This window comes from Phodopus roborovskii, unplaced genomic scaffold, assembly GCF_943737965.1.
Source record: "Phodopus roborovskii unplaced genomic scaffold, PHOROB, whole genome shotgun sequence".
Classification (NCBI taxonomy): domain Eukaryota; kingdom Metazoa; phylum Chordata; class Mammalia; order Rodentia; family Cricetidae; genus Phodopus; species Phodopus roborovskii.
In genome coordinates this window covers 10,873,795-10,896,643 of record NW_026126567.1, presented here as the reverse complement: position 1 = coordinate 10,896,643, position 22,849 = coordinate 10,873,795, and the positions used below count along the sequence as shown (strand labels likewise).

Here is a 22,849-nt window from a genome sequence, read left to right as displayed (position 1 = left end):
CCAAGAAAACCTCAAAAGAGGACCTTGTCCACTCCTGTTGGTCAGGGGAAGCTTGAGTTCCTTCCTCGCCTCTTTCTTTACCTGTCTTCTCCAGCCCCTTATTGTTTTTGCCACTTCTTCTAAGCTCCTAAAGTGAGGGACAAAATACTAGATTGTAAAGATCTTCTGTATGTCTAAATCGGAAAGACATGAGAGTGTTTAAACCTTAGTATAAGAAAGTTGTGGCCTATGGTTAGTTTCGTTTCTAAAACTGTTAAAGATATACCAGGATCATCCATAAAATTGGGGGTTTTATTAAATTTTGTCTTAAATGGAATTAATTTGTTTACTGAATGATTACCCTTTAGAAAACTTGTTAAAAACTAGTAGCAGGGTAGAAAAGAAATTAGAGCTTAAATCATCTAGAAGGAAATATTTTTGAAAAAGCTTTGGCAAGGTAGTAATGTATACAAGATGGGATGTGTTATATAAAAGCCATTTAAGAAGCCTTTTCTGAAAAGTAGATTGGACAAGAATTCAAAACAGCCAAATAAAGATGAATCAACATTTTTATGAAAATAGACTTTGTGAACCTCTCAAGCTGTATTTGAAGTGTACACAGCACTTTAAGGTAATGAAAACTTTTGTCTCTTTTCATATATTATCTCATATGTACACAAGTGGAAACTATCAGAAAAAAAATGAAGTGTGAGCTGTAGGTACAGCTTAGTGCTACAGGAATGGCCTCCCATGCATAACATCCTGGGTTTCATCTCCAACACTACTAAAATAAAAATAAAATGTTTACTTTTATTATAATTTCCTAATTCAGGATAGTCAATATATGACAATTACTTGTTTGTTCTACTTTTTACTTTTGAGATTATAACATATAATCTCAAAATAACAATATTATAATTTCTCCCTTCTGTTTCCTTTCTCCAATCCCTTTCATATACTCATCTTTGCTCTCCTTCACATTCAGGACCCCTCTGTTCACTATTTTGTGTATATTGATACACATATATATCCCTAAATATTACCTGTTCAGTTTGTATAATGTTCCTTGTATGTGTGTTTTCATTTGGAGAATTACTACTAAAAGTTGTCAAAAATCTTTCCAGATAGTAGCTTACTGATATTTATACAGGCACAAATATGGTCACATATATGTGTGTGTCTATATAAATAATTAAATAATTGACACTAATCCCTGAATCTTCAAGGAGAAACCCTCATACAGAGGCATTGAATAAGTAAAGATGAATAAAAATGCAGGTAATCACTGAGTTTTCTAGATTACTATAAATTCCTTTGTTTGTGTTTTGCAATGCTGTAGAAATGCCATCCCAGCCGGGCTTTGGTGGTGCATGCCTTTAATCCCAGCACTTGGGAGGCAGAAGCAAGCAGATGTCTGTAAGTTCGAGGCCAGACTGTTATACAGCGCAAGTTCCAGGACAGGCTCCAAAGCTACACAGAGAAACCCTGTCTCAAAAAAAAAAAAAAAAAAAAAAAAAAAAAAAAATAGAAATACCATTCCATAGCCCATGGGTCACACATGCCCAAGAACTACCAATGCAGTGTAAACAAACAAACTAACAAACAAAAATTTAGAATATTAAGAAGGGTTTTTTTTTTTTTTTAATTCTTGAGTGTGAATTCTCTTGATGGAGTCATGCTTGTAATGTTAAGTGTTAGATACTCCTGCTAGTGCTATAACAACATGGCATTCCAATGAATGGCTACTGACTGTATATGTGGCCTTGAACCAGCATATAAGGCTTACTGTATTCTTTGCCTCTATGTAATTCCAGTCCCAACAGAAATTACTAGTTGTCTTACCATTATCTAATGGAGGAAGTGCCTTAATGGTATTTCCATGGATCAAGATGAGATTCCCATGATGTGGGAACAGTTAAATACTGTTAGAGAAGTTTTCCCAAAAGATGTGCTCCTCAGTACATCTGTAACTAAACCCTGCAGCATTTCCTAATGGACTTCATACAGTTTATTCCTGCTGCTGCTTTGAATATATGCTAATAATCATGTGTTTATTTCTGAGACCACTCAATTCTCAAAACTGGTGTTGCTCACAGTAACTAAAATGAGGTTGTGAAAATTCATAGTGACATGTATTGGTGTATTAGATTTAACATGAAACTCACTCCTTTCATCAGCTCCCAACTCTGAAAACATAGAAAAACCCTATAACAATTGCAAATTCCCCCAAACCAGGACTTCCTCTGGAACCCACTGTGAGTAGTTAGTCCATGGGAGTCCACCAGTTAGAAATCTCATAGCCATAGTCGCCACAAGCCGAGAACTTGACACCATTTTCAGATTAGCAAGCAGCAGCTGTTTCCTCCATATCTGAAATCTCCATCATTGTAGCTGCTTACATACTGTTTACTCATTGTGGTTTGGGTGACACTTGTTCTTCTGACAAAGTCCATGAATGGAGAATTGACAATTCTGCAAGCTTGGAGTTTGGTAAACCTCTTACCCCTGAATTGTAACTTTTAGTCTGTGTTACGCTTGTTTAAATGGACTTTTTTTTTGTCTTGAAGATACTTTATTTTCTAGTCATGTGTTCTCTTTTGTACTCACTTTCAATGACTTGATAATCTCACAACAGAAACAGTCAAGAATTGTACTTATCATTTTGCAAGGAACACTGTTGTGAATGAAACCTCACTGAAAACTACTAACAGTTCACATAGAGGATGATGTCCTGATTAAAAAAAACTTCAGTTTGCTATGAGATCATGCCCTGATAAAGTCATCTTTGTTCAAAAGAATTGTGATTTGAGACTGTGTTCCTTGTAGTTGACCTACCCAACATCATAATGCGGTCATATATCATACTGAAGCAGTGGTCATTTGTCCCCACGGTCAGGAATGAGAGGCTGCAGCAGCATGGTGATACTGTCCCACACCGTGAGAATATTGTGCTATGTAGTGCTAACCTGGACAAAGAACAAAATCGAGGCATGGTTTCTACTGGATGCAAGTAGTTTGCTTTTCGTTTTTCTTATTATTGTGAAGTTGAAAGATTCCAAGTGGAAATCCTATACAGAGGTCTCTCCTACACCTTTGGCTAATGGAGGAATACAATGGAAGACTAAAGACAGAAGACATAAAGTCACCATGTTGCTGACTAATGGAAATACTTCGTAGTTCTGAAAACCAGTACTCATTCTAACTCATTTCAATCTGCCTTTGCCAACCAATGACAGTATCATGCTTATAGAAAAAGTAATGTGCAGAAATGGTTGGAACTTAATAAGCCAATAATCCAATCAATGTGTACCCTACTAAAAACTAACAATCAGACCCATTCTGTCTCAGTTATGAGCTTCTAACAATTAAGGACAGGCTCAGTGTGTTAACATGTGTGTGTCTAGATGTCACACTTCTGGAGATGAAGTCACTCTCTCAGGATTCTGAAGGTCTCCTAGGATCCTTTACAGCCTCCTAGACTTTTCATAATAAGAACATTCACTGAGCAGCATTGTAAATCATATGCAGCTCTCCTATCCAGAAAAGTCCATAAGCCGCACTGAAAGCAATGCAATCCATAAGTGTGGACTAACAGATACACAGGTTTGGGTTTCTATTTTGATCCGTTACTTGTTCATTTATTCAGCTGCTGTTTATTAATCCATTGCATGTAAAAATAGTGTGCTAATGTCTGAACACTTTAAGATGTATGAACTGAAGTGACTCAGTCTCTTGGAAACGAAGGTCTCCATAGTGAGGATGATGAAAAACCTCACTCAGTCAGTGGTCCGGAACAGCGCCTGAGGCAATTTCCTCTGATTTGGCACTTAGTGAAGTTCATGATATGCTGTTTTAGCTTTATAAAGAATTATCTTCATGCCGTATATGTCATGCTTATTTTGATATTAATCTTAATCATATCCATAAATTAAGGTAGTTCCTCAGCATCGAAACTAACATTTCTATTTAGAGATTGTTGTTGTTTAATTAGGCAAGTATTTCCTAAGTTCTGTGTAGGCTTAAGATAAATATGTTTTATCTATTCAATGATGTTGTAAATTTGATATGATCAGAGATAGCCTCTTCTTTTTATAACCCATAATTCATAGCAAGTTCTTAAAATCATTTGTTCCCATGCTTTGAGTTGGTAATATGATATTCTCCCTAAATCTCATTCAAGATTTGTATGACTAAGAGTCAGAGTCCAGTTTAGTGCCAAGGAAAGACGGATGGCAGCATTCATAAAGAAGATTCTAGGGGATTGTGACATGTTGGCTGTGAAGAATACAGAGAAATGTGTATGTTTCAGTTAGGGGTTATTAGTAAAATTGTCTAAGGTAAAGGGGTTTTTCAGTTTCTATTATATACATTGATGAAATAGGAAGTATATTTTAGAGACATTAAAATCAAGACCAGTATACAATTAACTTTTTTTCTAGTTCCTTCTTGATTACTCAGAATAGTAGGACAGTCAAAGCTGATATGATACAGAGCAAGACAATTTGTGTTCAGGTAGATCTAGGTCCAAATTCTACACCTGCATTGAGATCTCTGAGAAATAGGGGACTGAGTCATAGAAGTGACCACATAATACCCATTTCACTGACTTGATATGAGGGGTGCACAAAATAAATTATACAAAGCAGAGAGGACATAGCTCAGCAAAGATAGACTATTGCTGGGTGAGTCCCTGTCTCTTCCCCTTTCTGAGTAAGGAAAATTTTGTTTTTTACATAAAATGAGACAAGAGGAGGGACATTGTAGGCTGTGTCTACAATGTAAATCACCTTGGGAATTTAAATTATTTACCCCAAAGAGCCTAAAGACACTAGGGAATGGGCTCTATAAGGCAAGTCATTAAAGAAGGAAATACAAAAAGATGTACATTCTATGAACTGCTAATTACATTATACTTGTCTGTCTCTCCAATTATCAGGCACTAAGGGATGACTGGATGATTTACTAGTAAGGTACTTTGACTTTCTTTACTAAAGGATTTGACAGCATGGGCAGACCGGCCTCTTTTAACTCACGGCTTTCTGTAGGATGGAAGGAACTGAAGAAAAAAAATCTATTTGTTTTTGCTTTTGTTAAGGGGGAAATATAAGACAAACTTCAGGTGCAATAAAAGGGAATTGAAGTAGGAACATCAGAAAATTAATTTTCCAGCTCCAAGTGTTATTGGATTATAGCCCAACAACACACCTGGGACACACTAGATGCTCACCATGGGAAGCAGGTAAACTGAGCAGAAAGAAGCACCAAACAATAAGTCATAGAAAATGAAAAGATTGGATTCCTTCCAGACTAATGTGGTTTGATCAAGCCAGACCACCTGAAACAGAGTACCAGGTGATCCTACATTCAAAACAGCTGGACAAAGTAGCCTTACAGACTACAGCCAGGATTTCTGAATCTTCTTCGAATCCCCCATGATAGTGTCCCTTACCAGCAGGAACTAGTTTGGAAAGAGCGACGCCCAAATTCCCAAATATTGTCTATAAATGTTTGTTTTCATTTAAATGGACTTTGTTATATAAAATAAATAAAAAAAATCCCCACCAAAAGAGGTATTGGGTAATCTGCAACTTTATTCCTATGGTTGGCTATTTCATAGATTTATTATCCATTTGTTAGGGCCTACTAAAATAATTTGTCAAAAAAACTTCTCTAATTTAATTGAGTTGCAGCACTTATTGCATAATAAATGTAAAACTGTCAAAAAAAAAAAACAAAAATAACACTACTGTTACTTATAGAAGTATACTATTCCAATCCTATTGTCCTTTTGTGGTAACATTTAATTGTCTTGAAAATCTTGAACCATCTTTTGAGGATACCTCTGGTTCCAAGTTTTCATTGTTACAGGTTGACCAAATATAATTAAATAATCTTAGTTCAATTGATATTTTTAGCTGAAGATCTGCCAAAATATTTCTTGTAAGGCTGGCTCATTGTATTTGTTGTGGTAAACAAATGATGGATTGCCTTTTTCTAAGACTAGTTTGTTTAGTTCCAATTTATGATTATTGAAAAAAATTGGTTTACATTATTAAATATGTCATTTAGTTTCTATCAATATATATATATATATATGTAGTTATAATGTCTTCATGTCAACCTGAAATAACTTTCAAAGTTCATACTATGTGATCAGAGAAATAGCATACATTAATAAACTAACAAAACAATTTTAAATATTAAAAAAAAAGAAAGTTGTCTGAATGAGCAAAGGACTCAGAAGCCTCGGGTACTTACTTGATTATTTTCTATTATGCAAGAAATGTTAAAATGCCTGCTTTCTTACAACCTCAAATAAGTCAACTTTTTGAGAAAGCTTATTTATATTTTGATGGGTCATCTAGGCATCAGCTTCTGGCACCAAGTATCTCCCAAGGCTTGCTTAGGATGTTCCTGGATGCTGATTGTTGATTTATCAATGAATGGTTTGCCATTCACATCATAGCCATAGAATTTACTGGGGTAAATATGTTTCCAGATGAACTTTGAATTCAAGAAAATGCTGTTCATGTAAATCTCCCAAACCACAAAGATATACCTGTAAATCTAAAATGCTTTGTAAATAATCAACATGGCATAGTTTTATAACACATTATACTTTAAAAGCAGTTTTCTGAGGGTTATCTATTTATAATCATATAAAATCTTCATAAATTAGGCATGTCATGTGTTAATACTTTCCTACAGACGAGGAAACTGAGTCTTGAAAAGTTATTGAATAATACATCAAAAAGAAATCCAAATTGGTAACCCAACTCCCTCATATAAATACTGTTTGAACAACATCTTGAAGCCCTGGATTGTTTCATAATCTGGATCTTTCTTTCCTGTGGTGTGTAACCCTGACTGTGAAGACATTACACTCCAAGAGCACTTTGGAAAGTGTAAATTCAGTCTTGGTCTTGGAAACAGATTATGTAATAAATGAATCATTTATGACTCTCAGAGGGCTCTCTGAATATGGGTTGAAATGAAGGGCGAGACAATGCTGCTGGTAAAATTCCAACAAATACCATGGCATTGTGATAGAGTTGAAGCAGGCAGCTTTACAGTGAAAGCCACTCATAAGCAAAGGCAAGGGATGGACAAGTGTATTGACAGACAATAGGAGGGGGTGCATGGCCACCCAGTTAGTCCAGGCATAAGCCATAGGCGTTGTTGCATTGAGACTACAGCGTAGATTCAAAATAATGCCAGGGGTGTGGTATTAGATGGTGAGAGTTTGCTTGTAATTTGGTGACACACTGATGTCGTTTCTCCATATGTCAATGAAGATAACTATATTGTCAGTCTCACAGAGATTTTAAGTCATAATAGATATGCACGTCTCCAGATAAAATAGCACGTATAGCTAGAGGACATTAAGAGAACTCTGTACTATTTGCTTAAGGAATTGTTGGGATCTCTGGGAATGTTTGGAATCAGAGTATATAGTTAGTGACCACACACCTTTTCAGTTAAAATAAAGAACCTCCACCCATACCTGGGGATCTATTGAAAATTGATGGCCTCTGGGAGGGGGCAATCTGTTGGTCTTCAAGGGTATGGACCTCATAAGTCCTCTATGCTCCAGCCACACTCCCATGAGAAAATAGGCACCACAAATTGGACTTTCTACATTTTTTGAAAAAAGAGACAGAACACTAAGTTGGAAGGGAAGGAAGGGGAATCACGGTTCTTGGAGGGGTAAGAACTTTTCAAATATTAAAAATTCAAACATTACAAAATAATTGAAATGAGATGTCATTGATGGCTATGGTCAAGCACTATGTATAAGAGAGAGATAGCTGGAGGGGGGAAGCAAAATCATAATGTCCTAACCATAGGCATCACTGTTTTTAATCTGTCCTTGATGAGACAGCACTATAGCCCATAGACCAGTGTATGCTATTTCCACACTACAAGCCAGTGCTGACCTTTAGACTAAGAATAGTTAGAGTGGAAATGATCTTGGAGGTTACCCAATATCTGTCTACATTATTAGATCTAGAAGAAATGTCACCAGTGTCAGGTGCTGTTAGGGTGAGTGTGGTTTCATTAGCCAGCACTTACAAAGGGCCCACGGGAACACTGGGGCACCAATAGCCTTCATACTTTATTGAACGACACTGCACTGACATGTAGCTACTGTAATAGTCTGTGCCTAGTGTGCAGATGAGAAAGAAGATGATGTAGCATGACCTCCTTTGAAATGTCCTGACACATGTTGATGTATTGTACTCATCACTCTTTCCCTAACTATATTCCTTTAGAACAACAACAAAACCTGTAAGATGGTTTGTAGGGGAGGGCAGAGTGTAAAAGGGTCAAGTTGAGTAAGCTTACACAGTAGCTACATATTTGTGGGAGACCCAGCTGGTCAGAGGTTGTTGTAGTCTACTGTGGCCCGGCAGCCTTTTCTGAGCTCTGCAACATGGAGGACTCCCTTCCCTGGTGGAGGACTTCTACTCTTTATCTGACCTTATTTGGAGAATGTTTCTAAGCCTAGAAGCCTGGTTCATCTCTAGTCTGACCCTTGACATTACAAATGTTCTTCCCTGGCTGCCCATATGGTAACTAAGTGCCATGCTTTAGCTATTTTGATAGGGTCATGATGCTACTAAACCAGCTATATAATAGGAGCACGTCACTTAATGAAAATTAGGTGATTCTCCAGCTACTATTCTCAACCCTATATCCCCCCCTCCCGTAGTCTGGAATAAAGCTGAGTTGCCTCTCTGAAGCTGTCTCCAGAAGGCTATTTCCTTCATGCTCACAGGCTGTACAAAGCTCTCTGTCATGGCTTCTGCCCCTTTGTATTTGTGCACTAGTGAGTGGCCATCATCAGACTGTGAGGAAAAATGGGACCCCACACACATTATATAATTGTATCCATGTTACATTCCTTAACATTTGTAACATATACTTCTTCAGATAAAAAAATAATTTAAATTCGTTTTTCCGATTTATCACAAGCTATTTCTTCATGCAATAAAAATAGAATAACCTTCAGAATTAACTTCTGAGATATATACATTTTTCAAAGGACCATACTACACACTTGAGGAATTGAGAGAAACTGAAAAATCAGTATGAACAAAATATAAATATATTGTGAGACTTTTTTATTTCAAATAAATTTATATGCAGTCATAAAAGTCAACATGTCTTTATTGAAATCCCTTATTTTAGCTTGCTTAAGCCTCATGCTTAATCTAGCATGCTCCTTTATAAACTATATAGGATAAGGAAGACAATTAGAGATACCTAATTAAGTGTTTCATCATTACTGAATAGTTTAGCTTTCTTTTTTTTCAGGCCAAAAATGCTACACAGTAAAAATAATTTGGATTTACTTAGTATTGTATCCTCAAAAACATTTTAAAAGAATCGAATTGTATACAGTGGGAGAAGTTTAGAATTTTACAAAGCAATGGGAGGATGCATTAAAAGGGATGAATAGTATACAATGTTATAATTCCATGCATAAAAAATAAAACCAACTGAATAAAATCTAGAAGGGATTTGTGGTTAAGTAGGACAGCAAATACTACTTACTTTAAGTACAGAAATGGCTCACACAAATAGAAAGCAGTATACTGACTAATAACACTACAAAAACCCTTTAGGAAAAGACAGAACAAAGACCCGAAAAGAGGAAACAGAAATGCAGAGCATGAATAAAGTTGCTAATTGAGTTCCCTACCTCCAGCTTTGCCATGGGCCACCCTTTCCTCTGCATCTACCAAGTCTGCGGAATCACCTTTTCATAAACCCGTCTCTGTCTTCCTCACACCAGCTGGGTAATGGTTCTGAGGGATCTGAGACCTGGGGCTACAGTTACCAGCAATTACTATTAGTTATTTCATAATGGTTTTTGTTCTCTGTGAGGGAACTCACCCATGCATTCTCTGGTAAGATAAGGCCATGTAGAAATACATTGATTAATAGTTATGGTTAATAATTAAGAGATCTAGCCAGTAAGAAGCCTAAGCCATCAGCCAAATGGTTTATAATTAATGTAGGTCTCTGTGTGCTTACTTGGGGCTAAATGGCTGTGGGACCAGGTGAGACAGAAACTCCATCTACAGTTTCTGATAATCACCTTGTCAAATCATGGCAGTTCATCTTCTGAGAAGCCAGAGACCCCTAGTAATTTTGATTAGTCTAATATCCTTTCAGACACACATGTCAATCAATCTTATTCTTCCCATAAAGGAGGATTTAATTATTTTCTTGGCTATCACTGTTATCATTTGCCACCCAATACTCCCAAATTTAGTGTTTTAAAGCAATGGTTTATAATTATTTCTAGTGGATTGGTGTGGCTTACCCAGTTGGCTTTCACCTGGGTCTCTTGTGGAACTTCAGTAGTTGGTGCCTGGGACTGGTGCCACACACAGACTCCAGTGGGATGGACGTGAAAGATGACTCTCAATTGCCTTGGATCTCAGTTCTGCTCCATGAGGCTTCTCTCCCAGTAGAATGGTGGGTCCTCTTATGCAGGGAGCTTCCGAGGTTGGGAGTCATCCCTTGAGCCAGCATGCTGAAAGTTGGAAGAGATGATACTTTATACTCTAGTCTCCAAAGACAAACATGGACTGAATTCTGTTGGTCCCAAGTCATCAAGGCCATGCCAGATGAACAGGCATGTGAAAGTAGAGGAAGGACCGCTTGTATTCAGAGGATGTGTGCCACATGGGCACTCACTTCCCCTTTCCCTCCTCTCTGTTTTGTTTTGTGTGAAGGCAACACTTCTCCACTAACTTAGCTCCTCATCCCTCCATCTCTTTCCCCATGTTTATAGGGATTGTTTTAAAATACAGTAATGCTATAGCTAACTGCTTTTCTCATCAAGTTGATTAATATGAACTTACGTTGAGGAATGTTTTCTTTGTGAAGGACGAGGGTGGTTTGGTGAAAATACGAAATTCAGTTGCAATCTTCTGCTTCTGTGTGACGTGTTCTCTTTTGTGTTTGCCCTTTGGGATCTCTGCTTTGTCCTATGAATAGCTTCTCTGCATTTCCATGTCCAAAGATAGTCTACAGAGTACCAGATTCTGTACTGGGGAACAGTTCTTTGTCCTGTTTTTGAAATTTGGACATAAACCAATGTTCTGTTCAAAGGACAGGATAGTTATGGAGATATACAGGCACAACCACATTAGTGTCCACGGCCCCAGACAAGTTTTATTTTTAGGAGTCTCGCTCATATCACTAAGTTGGTTTTAAAGTATATCATTAAATAAATGAGCATACTTAAGAATTATTGATTATGGCACAATCATATCTAACAGGATAGTAAAATCACAAGGCCAGCACAGCTTTTGACAAAGATGCAGCAAAGTTGAGTCACATGATGGCTGTCATGCCATCTTTGTTTTTCATCTCCACCTATTTCAGATGGGAGATTTTTAATATTTGTACAATCTGGGGATATTGGATTGATGGAAATTTCTCATGAATCATGTATGCGTTCTTCTCAGCTTTCCCCAGGAAAGTCCTGAACACACCACCCCTCCTGCTTTTAGGGAGATCTCCTTAGCCACTTGAAGGTCTTCCTACACCTTGAAGGCTGTCACACATATAAAGAAGCCAGAGGTCTCTTTACGAGGCTTTGAGACATCTGTGAAACGTCTATCCCTGTACTTATGCATGAACAAGATATTCAGAACAAAGTAAAATCAAAAAGGTCAACAAGACTCGGTGACCTAGAGGAGTTGGCCACAGACCAGACTGCAAGTCTCTTCCCACTGTACACGCAGGCAACTTTTGTAGCATATACAGCAACAAAGTTAGATGAGCTGAAGCTACCTCTTTCCTATATAGAGACTTATATAGTTGAGCAAATAATGATGTAGAAAGATGACAAAAGAATGAGATATCAGGACCTCCCATCCTTAGAAACGTTAGCAGAGCTACTGTGGTGTCATATGACTAAGGAACAATAGAATGCCAGAATTAGACATGCAGACAAACTATATAAAGTTATAAAGTATAAAAATTGTATTATGCCAGAATCTGAATTATAACTGCAGCAGCTTTGTCTGAGGATTTTTCTTGGGCACTCTGACTACTAAGAGTTAATAACACACTGCTTGGGACATGGCAGAATGCCAAGGATGGAGTGAAGATTTTGTTTTGGTCTAGTGTCCTTGTAACCACAAAAGCTACCAGCCTGAGTACCAGCTGTCATATACTTCTAAATTCTTAAAAATATGGGTATAGGGTTAATGAGTAAAAATGATAACTGTTTATCAATGATGTCAAAACTTTATGGAAAATGATTGGGAATGATAACTCTGCTCTGTCAGTTTATTAATGAAGATTTAAAAGTATGCAAAAGGAAGTGAAACACCTGTCCAACAAACAAAAATGATATGATCTATGTTTTGGAACATGAATGTATCCCTGCTTACTGAATACTGTATAAATAAAGAAGCACTCAGGCAGCTAGTCAGTCAGGCTGCAAGATTCTCCAGACCACCATGGCCTGGCTCACTCTGTCCCTCACCTCCTCCTTCCATCCTCTGCTGGGACAAGTCCACCACCAGGGATGGCTCCTGGCAGATGAAATATTGTTTTATTTACCATCTAATAAGTATGTAAAACTTGACTTGTTTTTATATTCAGGTGCTCTCCTTCTTTGTATACTGAGAAACCACAACATCATCATGTTCTTGGTTGTCAATGGTATCTTTCCCAGGTAATTTCACATTCCCTTTTATGAGAAAATGCTAGTATTGAAATTATCATTCATGAGGTCTTGGTTTACAACTTGTTTATAAGTAAATGTTATTTATCTTCTTCCCTCTGCTCTTCACTATACTATTCATTTCATGATGGTTATACCATCGTTTAAGATTCTTCATCATCTGCAGAGTTAATGTTGAGTAATGGCTTCCAAGGATTCATGTCACTTATGGTGCTTTGCTAATGATGATGGTAAATAAATTATTACAGAATTTATGAGCATATCATATAAACTTCCAACAACTTTGATAGAAAGGTTGACTCACATCTTTTCTTAAACCCTTCAATTAGTGTCGCTGTACATTTGAGAATTTGATTCGGTACAATGTTGATCACATCTTCCATTTATTACCACCTGAAGGAAAAAGGAAAGGAAACTTGAAGTTTTCCTAAGTGGCCAGAAATGCAGGCCAGATAGTAAAGAGAATGGCATGGAATGGATAGTGGACTATGGTAACAAAATGGTCTAAAGTAAATGAAGTTTCTATTAAAAAGCACTTATTGACACTCCTAAGCAGAGTCATAAAGCTCTCTGTGGTCAGTACATTAACTCTTCCAGTGACTAATACAGCAATGTTGAAGATATACACTTGAGGTGCACAGAGTACATAACAACTACTGTTATACTTACCATTCCAAAGTAACTCCCAGAGGTAGATCTTTGGAAGGAATACAGAAGACTGGTCGCCGGTCATAGATACATACATGAAACTCAAGTACAAGGCTGAGAGTAGACATTTAACAGTTCAAAACCCTGAATTCACTAGCTCAGAATTACCTCATATCAATATTTGTGTCATGTTGGCACCCAGTCTTACATGCATCAAGAAGGACGTACCATGGCGGCCCAGGGAATCAATCTGTGTGCCCAGCTGACTTCCTGAAGTCAGGTGTTAATCTAGTAAATGTCAGTCATCTGGTCAGCTGCATCCATAGGGTGTAGCACCAAAGAACACCCTGAGGTAGAGGGACAGAAGTGCTAGCCAATCAATGCTAGTCCTAGCTGCTTTTAGGAGTTAGCAACTTAGAATAATTAGAAGGTTCTCCAAATGGTATGGGATCCTCAGGAGTAGCACCTTGAGTCCTGGCCATAATTGACTGAGTACAAAGAACATACTTATCCAACACAGGATGCTAATTAGCCTCATGCATTATGTAAGAAATTCAAACCTTCATTCCAAGTCTGCCTTGCCAGATGTTGAGTGCAAGTCTGCTAAGCACACTGTGTTGAGCAAATGTACAGTCAGCAGGGAGTTTTAAAGGGTGGCTCATTAAGACATCTCTGACTCGACTGGTTTCTTGAAGAGTGGTGCTTATTACACCATGATGCATGGGCTCGGGTCAAAAACTTGTGTTACAGGTAAAAGAACACAGTTTCTGACACTAGCTCACAAAACGTTCAAGCCCAATACTTGTATTTTTGGGTGATGATTAGTGGAAGGATCTTAGGGTCCTGAGGACCCCTGTGGGCATGACAGATGTTCACGTTCCCTGAAAATGACACTGCACTTTGAGTAAGAAATGAACTTTTAGTGTGCCATTGAGACAGGATACTTTTGCAAGCCAAAACAGCTACAAGTTAGTAGATTAGGTACCAGAATTACACAGTAATTCCTCTGGAATAATTTTCAGTTTCATAGGGAAAGGGAAAGATAAGCACAGTTATAATGATAAGTTCTGAAAGCTAAAGAACATGAAGGCATAAACTATTTTAAGAAGGGCCTCAGTTATGGTACAGAGCTATGGTAATAAAGACAGCATGGTCCTGGCATCAGGGGAAAAAAGACACTGATTAAAGGAATAGAATTGAGAACTTACATTTAAACCCGTACTCTTTTAGCCATCCAATATTGACAAAGAAACAAAAAACTTACACTAAAGAAAAGACAAATGGTGCTAGTTAACTTCCACAACTGTAAGGAGAAGAATGAAGCAAACTAAACCCTTATTTTTCACCCCACACAAAACTCAGCTTCAGATACGTGAAGGACTCCAATATAACACCTGATGCCCTGAATCTGATGAGTCTAACATAAGGAATGTGCTTGAACTCATCGCACAGTAAGGACTCTTTGAACAGGATCCTGGTAATGCAGGCACAAAGACCAACCATTGATGAATGAGACTACAGGAAACTAAGTGGATTCTGAACAGCAAAGGACACCATTCTTTGGGTGATGAGGCAGCCTACTGAGTCGGGAAAACTCTTTACCAACTGTACATCCAATAGAGGACTTATACCTAGAATATATAAAGAACTCATAAAATGAAATAGAAAAAGAAATGAAAATTATAGAATTAAACAGTGTTCTCAAAATATGAAACCCAAAATGGCCAAGAAATGTTTTAAAAGCTATTCAAAAGCTATTTAAAAGCTAGCAATCAGGGGAATGCAAATTAAAACTAGTTTGAGCTTTCATCTTGCTTTAGTCAGAACAGTATAACATTAAATAATAACAAATGCTGACATAGACACCAGGAAAGAGGAACACGTATTCACTGCTGGTAGAAATACACATTGGTGCAGCCACAAAAATCAATGCTGTCGTTCCTCAAAAAGCTGGAAGGAGATATAGTGCATGATCTAGCTGTACCACTCTAGAACATATACCCAAGGAATTCCGTGTCCTGCTGTAGAGATATCTGCTCATCCATATTCAGTGCTGTAGTATTTATAGTCGCCATGAAATGGAAACAACCCAAATGTCCACCAACTGATTGCTGAATGGTGAAATTGTGGTAGGTGCATTTGCACAATGAAATACTATTGAACTTTTGAAAACTTAAACTGTGAAAGTCACAGGTAAATGGATGGAGGTAAACCAGACTCAGAAATAATATCAAAGCCAGACATAGTAGGTAAGTCCACAGAAACAATGTTTTCCAGACAACAGGGCAGTTACACATATGAACCTACAGTAATTGTGGCAGAGTACATAAGCCCTGCACAAGCTCAAGCCAGACAAGATCCCAGCAGAGAAAGGGGAAGTGGGCACAAAAACCCACCAGCAACTGGAAGATGGAGAGTCAGTTCCTTTTTAAGGGTGTGGTCCATAATAGATCCACACTCCAGTGAAAGGTCACATATCTAAGAGTATATCCACATCACAAATTGGACCTGGTGGGTTTAGGGGGGAAAAGGGGGGGCTATAAAATTAGGTGGCTTACAAGAGTTGGATGAGGGAGTATGATTAAAATATATTGTATGGTATGACTTTCTTAAATAATTTTAAAAATTAAGGAGAGAAATGAAGAATCTACCTACCATTGTTGTGTTGTGTGCATATTGTGTGTTTTTATATAAAATGCCATTAGGCAGAAAGTAGTGAGAATTTAAGGCTAAATAGATTTTGTAGGAGGTCTGCCTTATACACACACACACACACACATACACACACACACACACACATACACACACACATACACACACACACATACACACATACACACACACACACATACACACACACACACACATACACACACACATACACACACACACACATACACACACACATACACACACACACACATACACACACACATACACACACACACATACACACACACACACATACACACACACACATACACACACACATACACATACACACACACACACACACACACACACATACACACACACACACACACGGGGGGCAGGGGGAGCGAACTACTCAATGTTGAGTCGTACTGTAGTGCATCCATCATGACATTGATCATGTGTTCAAGATCCATTGACAGGCTACGTCTCTCATGCTAACCTAGCCTTAAAATGTAGCAACTCCCAATCTGACCAGCAGAGGCCACAGGAAACTAGAACAGAAAGTTAATACCTTTTACATTAAGAATGGAGATCATGGGGAAGAAAGGGTCAAGGAACAGATGCATGTTGTTCTCCACAATATCAGTTGTTCCAGGAGACATGCAGCCTGGACACAGTCTACAAAATGCAGTGTAGTAATTCATGTTCAAGAGGGAAATTGCTCCTAATTTTGCTACAATTAGCTACATAATTGACAAAAACTGATGATCATGTAGTGATGTCTAGGACAATCTCTCCTTTATCCTCTGCTATGGATATGGTCTGTGTTTTATAAATTAAGCTTTGTTGGAACACAAACATTCTTATTTGCTTATTATATATTATCTGTAATGGCCTTCATCTTACAACAGCCAAACTGCATAGATGTGTAAGGGTGAGTCCCTCATAGCGCAGCAGAGAGCCTCTGTAATGTTGAAACCATTTACTATCTATCCCTGTAGAGACATGTTGGCCATCCCTGAACTATACCAGTTCTCAAAAATGCCGTTGATTTTTTACCATAATCTATGAGTAACAATTCAAATTTGACTTCACATTAAAACCTACAGGGTTTTGTAGCACATTGTACTTTGAAAGTAGACTGTAAGGGAATTATTTTATTGTACTTTACACTAGTGGAAGAATTTGACCCTATAACTAACTTGATCATTCATTTTGCACCTTGCATGTATTATGGTTTGAAGCTTGCTTTTATTCCTGATTCTTCTATTTTTGTTTGTTATATGACCTCTCACCCCGGCCCCACATAGTATAAAAACCAAGTAGGGATCAGCGTATGTCCTGGTAATAATAAAAGCATAGTGGGAGAGATTTAATTCTCATATGTAGACAAAAATTTCATGGTTGTCCTTAGCAAGCAACACAATCAACAACCTGAGTACCTGCCAGCCGAAACAGCAACTAGGATGTCCATCATTGTGCAGCACTCACTGTGGACTCTAGTGTGCTATGTCAGTTAATCCTTGTAAAAAGCATGTTACAAATGAGGAAATGGGAACTCAAAAATACTAATCCATTTGCTTAACATTAGAGAGCCAGTGAGTAACAAAGCCAGAACATAGCTCCACTACTTTAAAATCTGTTAACACGCATCCAACTGACTATGCAAATTTTGTTATCTGTGATGCACTTGAGATCAGAAAGGGAAGTGGGGATTCCAATTCTGACTAAGTGCAATCAGTACCAACGCCACACAAATGTAAGCTCACTGAGTACAAAGAATCTCACCCACCCAACGCTGTCTGCGGCTGTGCCACAGTGAAAACAAGCTGGATGTTTTATTTCCTGTACTTACTCTCTGTTTTCAACATGGTACTCAAACCACACTCGTTTTTAAGAAATAAAAATAAAACCAACAAGTAGAATTGTGTATTACTAGTTAGACATCCTCAGAGGACTGTGTGTTGGGTCCCAACCTGCCAAAACTCACCTCTAGAGTGAATTCCTTCACCTCAGTCATTTTGTACATCATGGTTTGTCATTCTTTGGACTACATGAGGTAGTATCAGGCTCCTATGGATGTGATGTTACTAAAACTGTCAAGGATGGAAAGGACTCAGTGTTGCCTTGTGTCATGTTTAGAAGACTGACTTTTTTATTTTTTTAAATCTTGGCTTAGTCATTGGTTAGTCCCTTTCTTCCAGTAGGATGGATCAGTTGACTCTCCTGACAAATACTGACTAAGAACTGCATGTAAGAACTGCAGGAGATTTTGAAGTCCAATCTCCTGTGAAATGGTGTGTACTCTTGAGTAGGCAACTGCTATTATAAATTTTAGCAAATCATCAAATCGTAACTTTGGAAACCATTAAGATTTTGCTTACACAGTTCCTTTCACTGCATGGATAAAATCATACCTTCTTGATGTTTAACATAATAATCTATTTTAATGTGTCAAAAGGCACACAAATTCAGGAAATGTTGACTTTAGCATTAATTCTGGTTCTAAAAAAAGGAATAAAGGAAACATATTCTTTCTAATCAGAAAACTTTGCCATTTGTATAGTGATAGATGGTTGAACAAAGAACCACCCCCTCTGAACAATGGGTCCACAGTGTTCACTGGAAAATATGTGTCATTGTAGCATAGGAAATGTCATGTCCAAATATTAACCGCACAGAGTTAATGTAGGCAAGCATAGGGAAAAGCTTGGCAACCTAGAACACCACTGGGTTTGGGCAATTAATAAATCCCTGTCTTAAACATACATAGGAGCCTGTTAGCAACCTGGGACCCCTATCCTCTGCATTAAGCTACATATATACCCATTTTAAACAGTAGGCATAAGTTACTTCTCTTAGCAACCTCTTGAAATACGTCTCAAATTTATATAAGAGAAATGGACACCAAATATGTGTATACACCAGGCCAAACCTGTCTGGTCTGTGGTATGTAAATGGTAATGCATACTGTGTCCTCTGAATGAAATTTTAGGCAAAATCTCATACTTTACATCTTAAACTGATACATAATGCATATGATCTTAGTCATATGCGTTATGGGGAGAGACATGTTTGGTAAAGACCTCTGTGAATAACAACATAGAATGAAACTGTGTCCCTAATATCCAATAAAATGATGAGCAAACAATAAATCAATGCCTTAAGTTCTCACAGAAATGACCTGCCAACTCTCTGGGTAGGGTATCTAAAATGTATAATTTTGCTTTTTTTTTTTTTTTTCCTTAATAAAACTTCCTGGTGTTATCTTTCTTTGAGTATCTTTTCCAATTCCTTTAATAAGTTGCCAAGAACTTGAAAACACACACACACACACACACACACACACACACACACAGAGAGAGAGAGAGAGAGAGAGAGAGAGAGAGAGAGAGAGAGAGAGGCACTACTGGTAACAAGCTGACCTATGCTCTCTGTCCAGGAAATTGAGAGGTAGAGATGCAACAAAATGACTCCTGGTGATGCATGTCTCTTCCTTAATGCTTCCAATACCTTCCATTCCTGCACAACAGGCATCTGTAAGAGCGGTACCTAGAGAACACTTCCAAGTTGTTTTAAATTGTGAATTTCAGAGCTGCCTTGGACTCACTGAGTCAGAAACCTAGGGTGGGTGCAACAATCTGGACATTGACAGACTTGCGTGTGATTCCAGTGCATGGCACTTTTTGAGAACACTGGCTCCATTTCCATTTCTAATGTGTTTCCTGCTGAAGTGGCCGTCCAGGAACCACATCCTGACAAAAACTCTCGAATGAGATTTCCTGACTTTGGCATTCACGACAATCAAACTATCCAAACCATTTCAAATGTCTCTCAGAGAAGAACCACTAGCCCAGAACATTAATTTACAGGCTTAGCATCACATTAGACACCTAAAAAGTCACTGGTGTCAGTATTTCAAACCCAGGGAGCTCTTTTCAAATGAATTTAAATAAATAGATTTAATTTGAATTTGTTATTTACTAAAGACTTATATGAAAACTGATATATTTGAATTGATATAATACACAGACTTTATTCAAATTTTCCTGTTTCACCACTACCAACCCATTCTCTTCCAAACCCCAACCTAGTTGCATTTGTCACATTATTGTTAGTCTTCAGTTGCTAAATTGCTCAGGTTTATCCCATCTGTCATGGCCATGGCTCACAATCAATAGTTGGGGCCAGGGCTCACAACCCATTTGGTTTGTATGATATCTGATCCTCAATAGGCTTAGAATATAGAGCCCAGGAAGAGCATCACAGAGTTGGTGTGATCTCATCTTAGACATGTGACTTCAACATGGCATGTTACTGCTCATGTAAAACTCAGATCACTTTATAAAAGGGTAGTCACTAGTCCTCCTCCACACACTTCTGCCCGGTAGAGTAGATATTTTCATCTTTTAGGTTCTGTTGGCTAAACTGCAGTGTGGCTAATTACAGTCTACACAAAGAAGTGCATCATGTTCTAGAAGAAGATTGTTAAGAAAATTGAATGTGTCAAAATTGCCAGAAAAATTAATTTTGAAGGATTTCTTCTTCAAAATTTTGGCCAGTTATTTTGTCATCCAACAATAAATTTTGCCTGCAGCGAGTGTGTGGCTCTGACATTCTGGTGGTGGCTACAAATTTATTTCTTCTGGAATTTATTGAAATCCACCCCTTCATAAATATTTATCTATTAATTTAATATCACTGTGGGCTCATGGGTATTTATTTTCTGAGTAACAGCTAGTACTATTATGCTTACACTGTCATTCAAATTGTTCTACTTGGCCCCTGGAAGCTTTTGTAAGATGGCCACTACTTCTCTTTAGCATAATCTCATCTTTTTCTCTTTCTTTTTCCTACTTTACCTTTCTTTTTCAACATTCCAGTACCCACTGTCATTAAACATGTTTTTGCTGACAGTGATGAATCAGTTCCAGAGCTCGAGGAACAAGACTCCACACAGACAACCACACCACAAGCCCAGCATCAGCAGCTGAACTCGATGAAGAACCAGTCAGTAAGGCAAAATAGAGTTGGAGTGAAAGAAAGGCAAGGAAGCTTATGTCCAAACGGGGCCTTCGATAGGTTATGGGGGTTACTAGAGTCACTATCCAGAAATCCAAAAATATCCTCCTCATCATTACAAAACCAGATATGTACAAGAGCCCAGCTTCAGACACCTACATAGTTTTTGTAAAAGCCAAGATTAAAGATTTTTCTCAGCAAGCACAGTTAGCAGCTGCTGAGAAATCCAAAGTTCAAAGTGAAGCCGCTTTAAGCATTCAGGAAAACACTCAAGACTCTGACCATACAACAGGAAAGCAAGGGGGAAGGGGTTGATGAAACAGGTTGTGGAAGTTAGGGACATTGAATTGGTCATGTCATAAGCAAATGCTTCATGAGCAAAGGCAGTCTGAGCCCTGAAAAACAACAGTAACAATATTGTAAATGCTATTAAGGAATTAACAATGTAACTATTTGACTGCAAGGACAGACGTTCCCCTTCTCCCACCCAACCCCTCCTTTATTTTTATTTATTTATTTATTTATTTATTTATTTATTTATTTATTTTTTTGGTGTTTCAGAAGTGGAACTACAGCTTGGTTTGAAATTTGTACTGTTTCTATCACTAATAAAGTTACGGCTTCTTGTTGGATGAAAAAAAAACTTTTTGCTTGTTGACTACAATGGCATAGTGTCTCCCAGACACAAACCAACTGATGCACACGTGAACTCACGGAGACTGTGGCAGCCTGCACAGGTGCAATCCAGATGAGTCCCAGAGCGCAAGCTTCCACTCCTAACCGAGAAGCTCTCTGCAACTGGCACTCACTCAAATAGAAAAAATCAGTTTTCTCCAATGGTGTCTTACTGGGTACATCAGCTTCCCTTAGCCGTAGGCCCCATGCCCAGCAGGAGATGGCAAACATAAGACAAATTCAAAGGTAGCTTTATAGATTTGCTTTGTTTGGGCATTTTTTAATCTTACCGTATCCTTTTCTTATATATGTAGTCTGCGATTTTGTGTTTCTCTCTCTGTGTCTCTCTGTGTGTGTATGAGAGAGAGAGAGAAAGAGAGAGAGAGAGATTCTTATTTGCTTTCTTTTGTCTTTTACTTTTAAGTTTGCTTGGATTTTTGTTTGTATGTTTTCTAAATAGAAAGAAAAAGAAAGAGCATGGAGTTTGATAGGTATAATATGAAAAATAAAAGGCCCAGAGACAGATACTGGGGTTTAACCTGAAGATCAGGGAAGCAAAGTAGCAGGCCACTAGCTCCTACCCATACCTCAGGCTGAATGGGCTGATCCTGCTGCCTCTCCTCCTGAGACTGAAGGAATGTCTTTCTATCCTCAATGTGGCCTGAGAATGAATCCCTCCTATCCTCAGTGTGGTTGGAGAATGGATGTCTGATACTGAGACCTTGCTCCTGTCTTATATACCTCCCTAATTCCAGGATTAAAGGCATTCAATCCCATGTGTGTGATCCCAGGTGCTGAAATCATCTTTGCATGAGCTGTTTCTCTTTAGGACTGAATCAATCTTATGTAGATCTGGGTGGCTTTAAACTCACAGAGATCCCTCTACCTCTTAATCCTGAGTTTTATGATTAAAGGTGTGTACCATCACCTCCTAGCTTCTGGTTACTGGGATTAATGGTGTGTATCACCACTGCCTGATCTCTATAGCTTGAGGCTGCTTTTGCGTTCTGAATCCTCAGGCAAGCTTTAATAGATCATAAGTAATGTATCACCAGAGTTGGGTGGGAAAATAGGGAGGATGTGGAAGGAGTTAAGGCAGGGGAGACCCATGATCAGACTATTGTTTGAAAGACATTTTCAATAAAAGTACAGAAA

General features: G+C 38.1%; 1 pseudogene; it reads left to right on the top strand.

Annotated features, from left to right (window-relative positions):
* The first annotated feature begins 2,825 nt into the window (after window positions 1–2,825).
* LOC127235239 (nascent polypeptide-associated complex subunit alpha-like) lies at window positions 2,826–21,468 on the top strand (annotated as a pseudogene).
* Window positions 21,469–22,849: the final 1,381 nt, after the last annotated feature.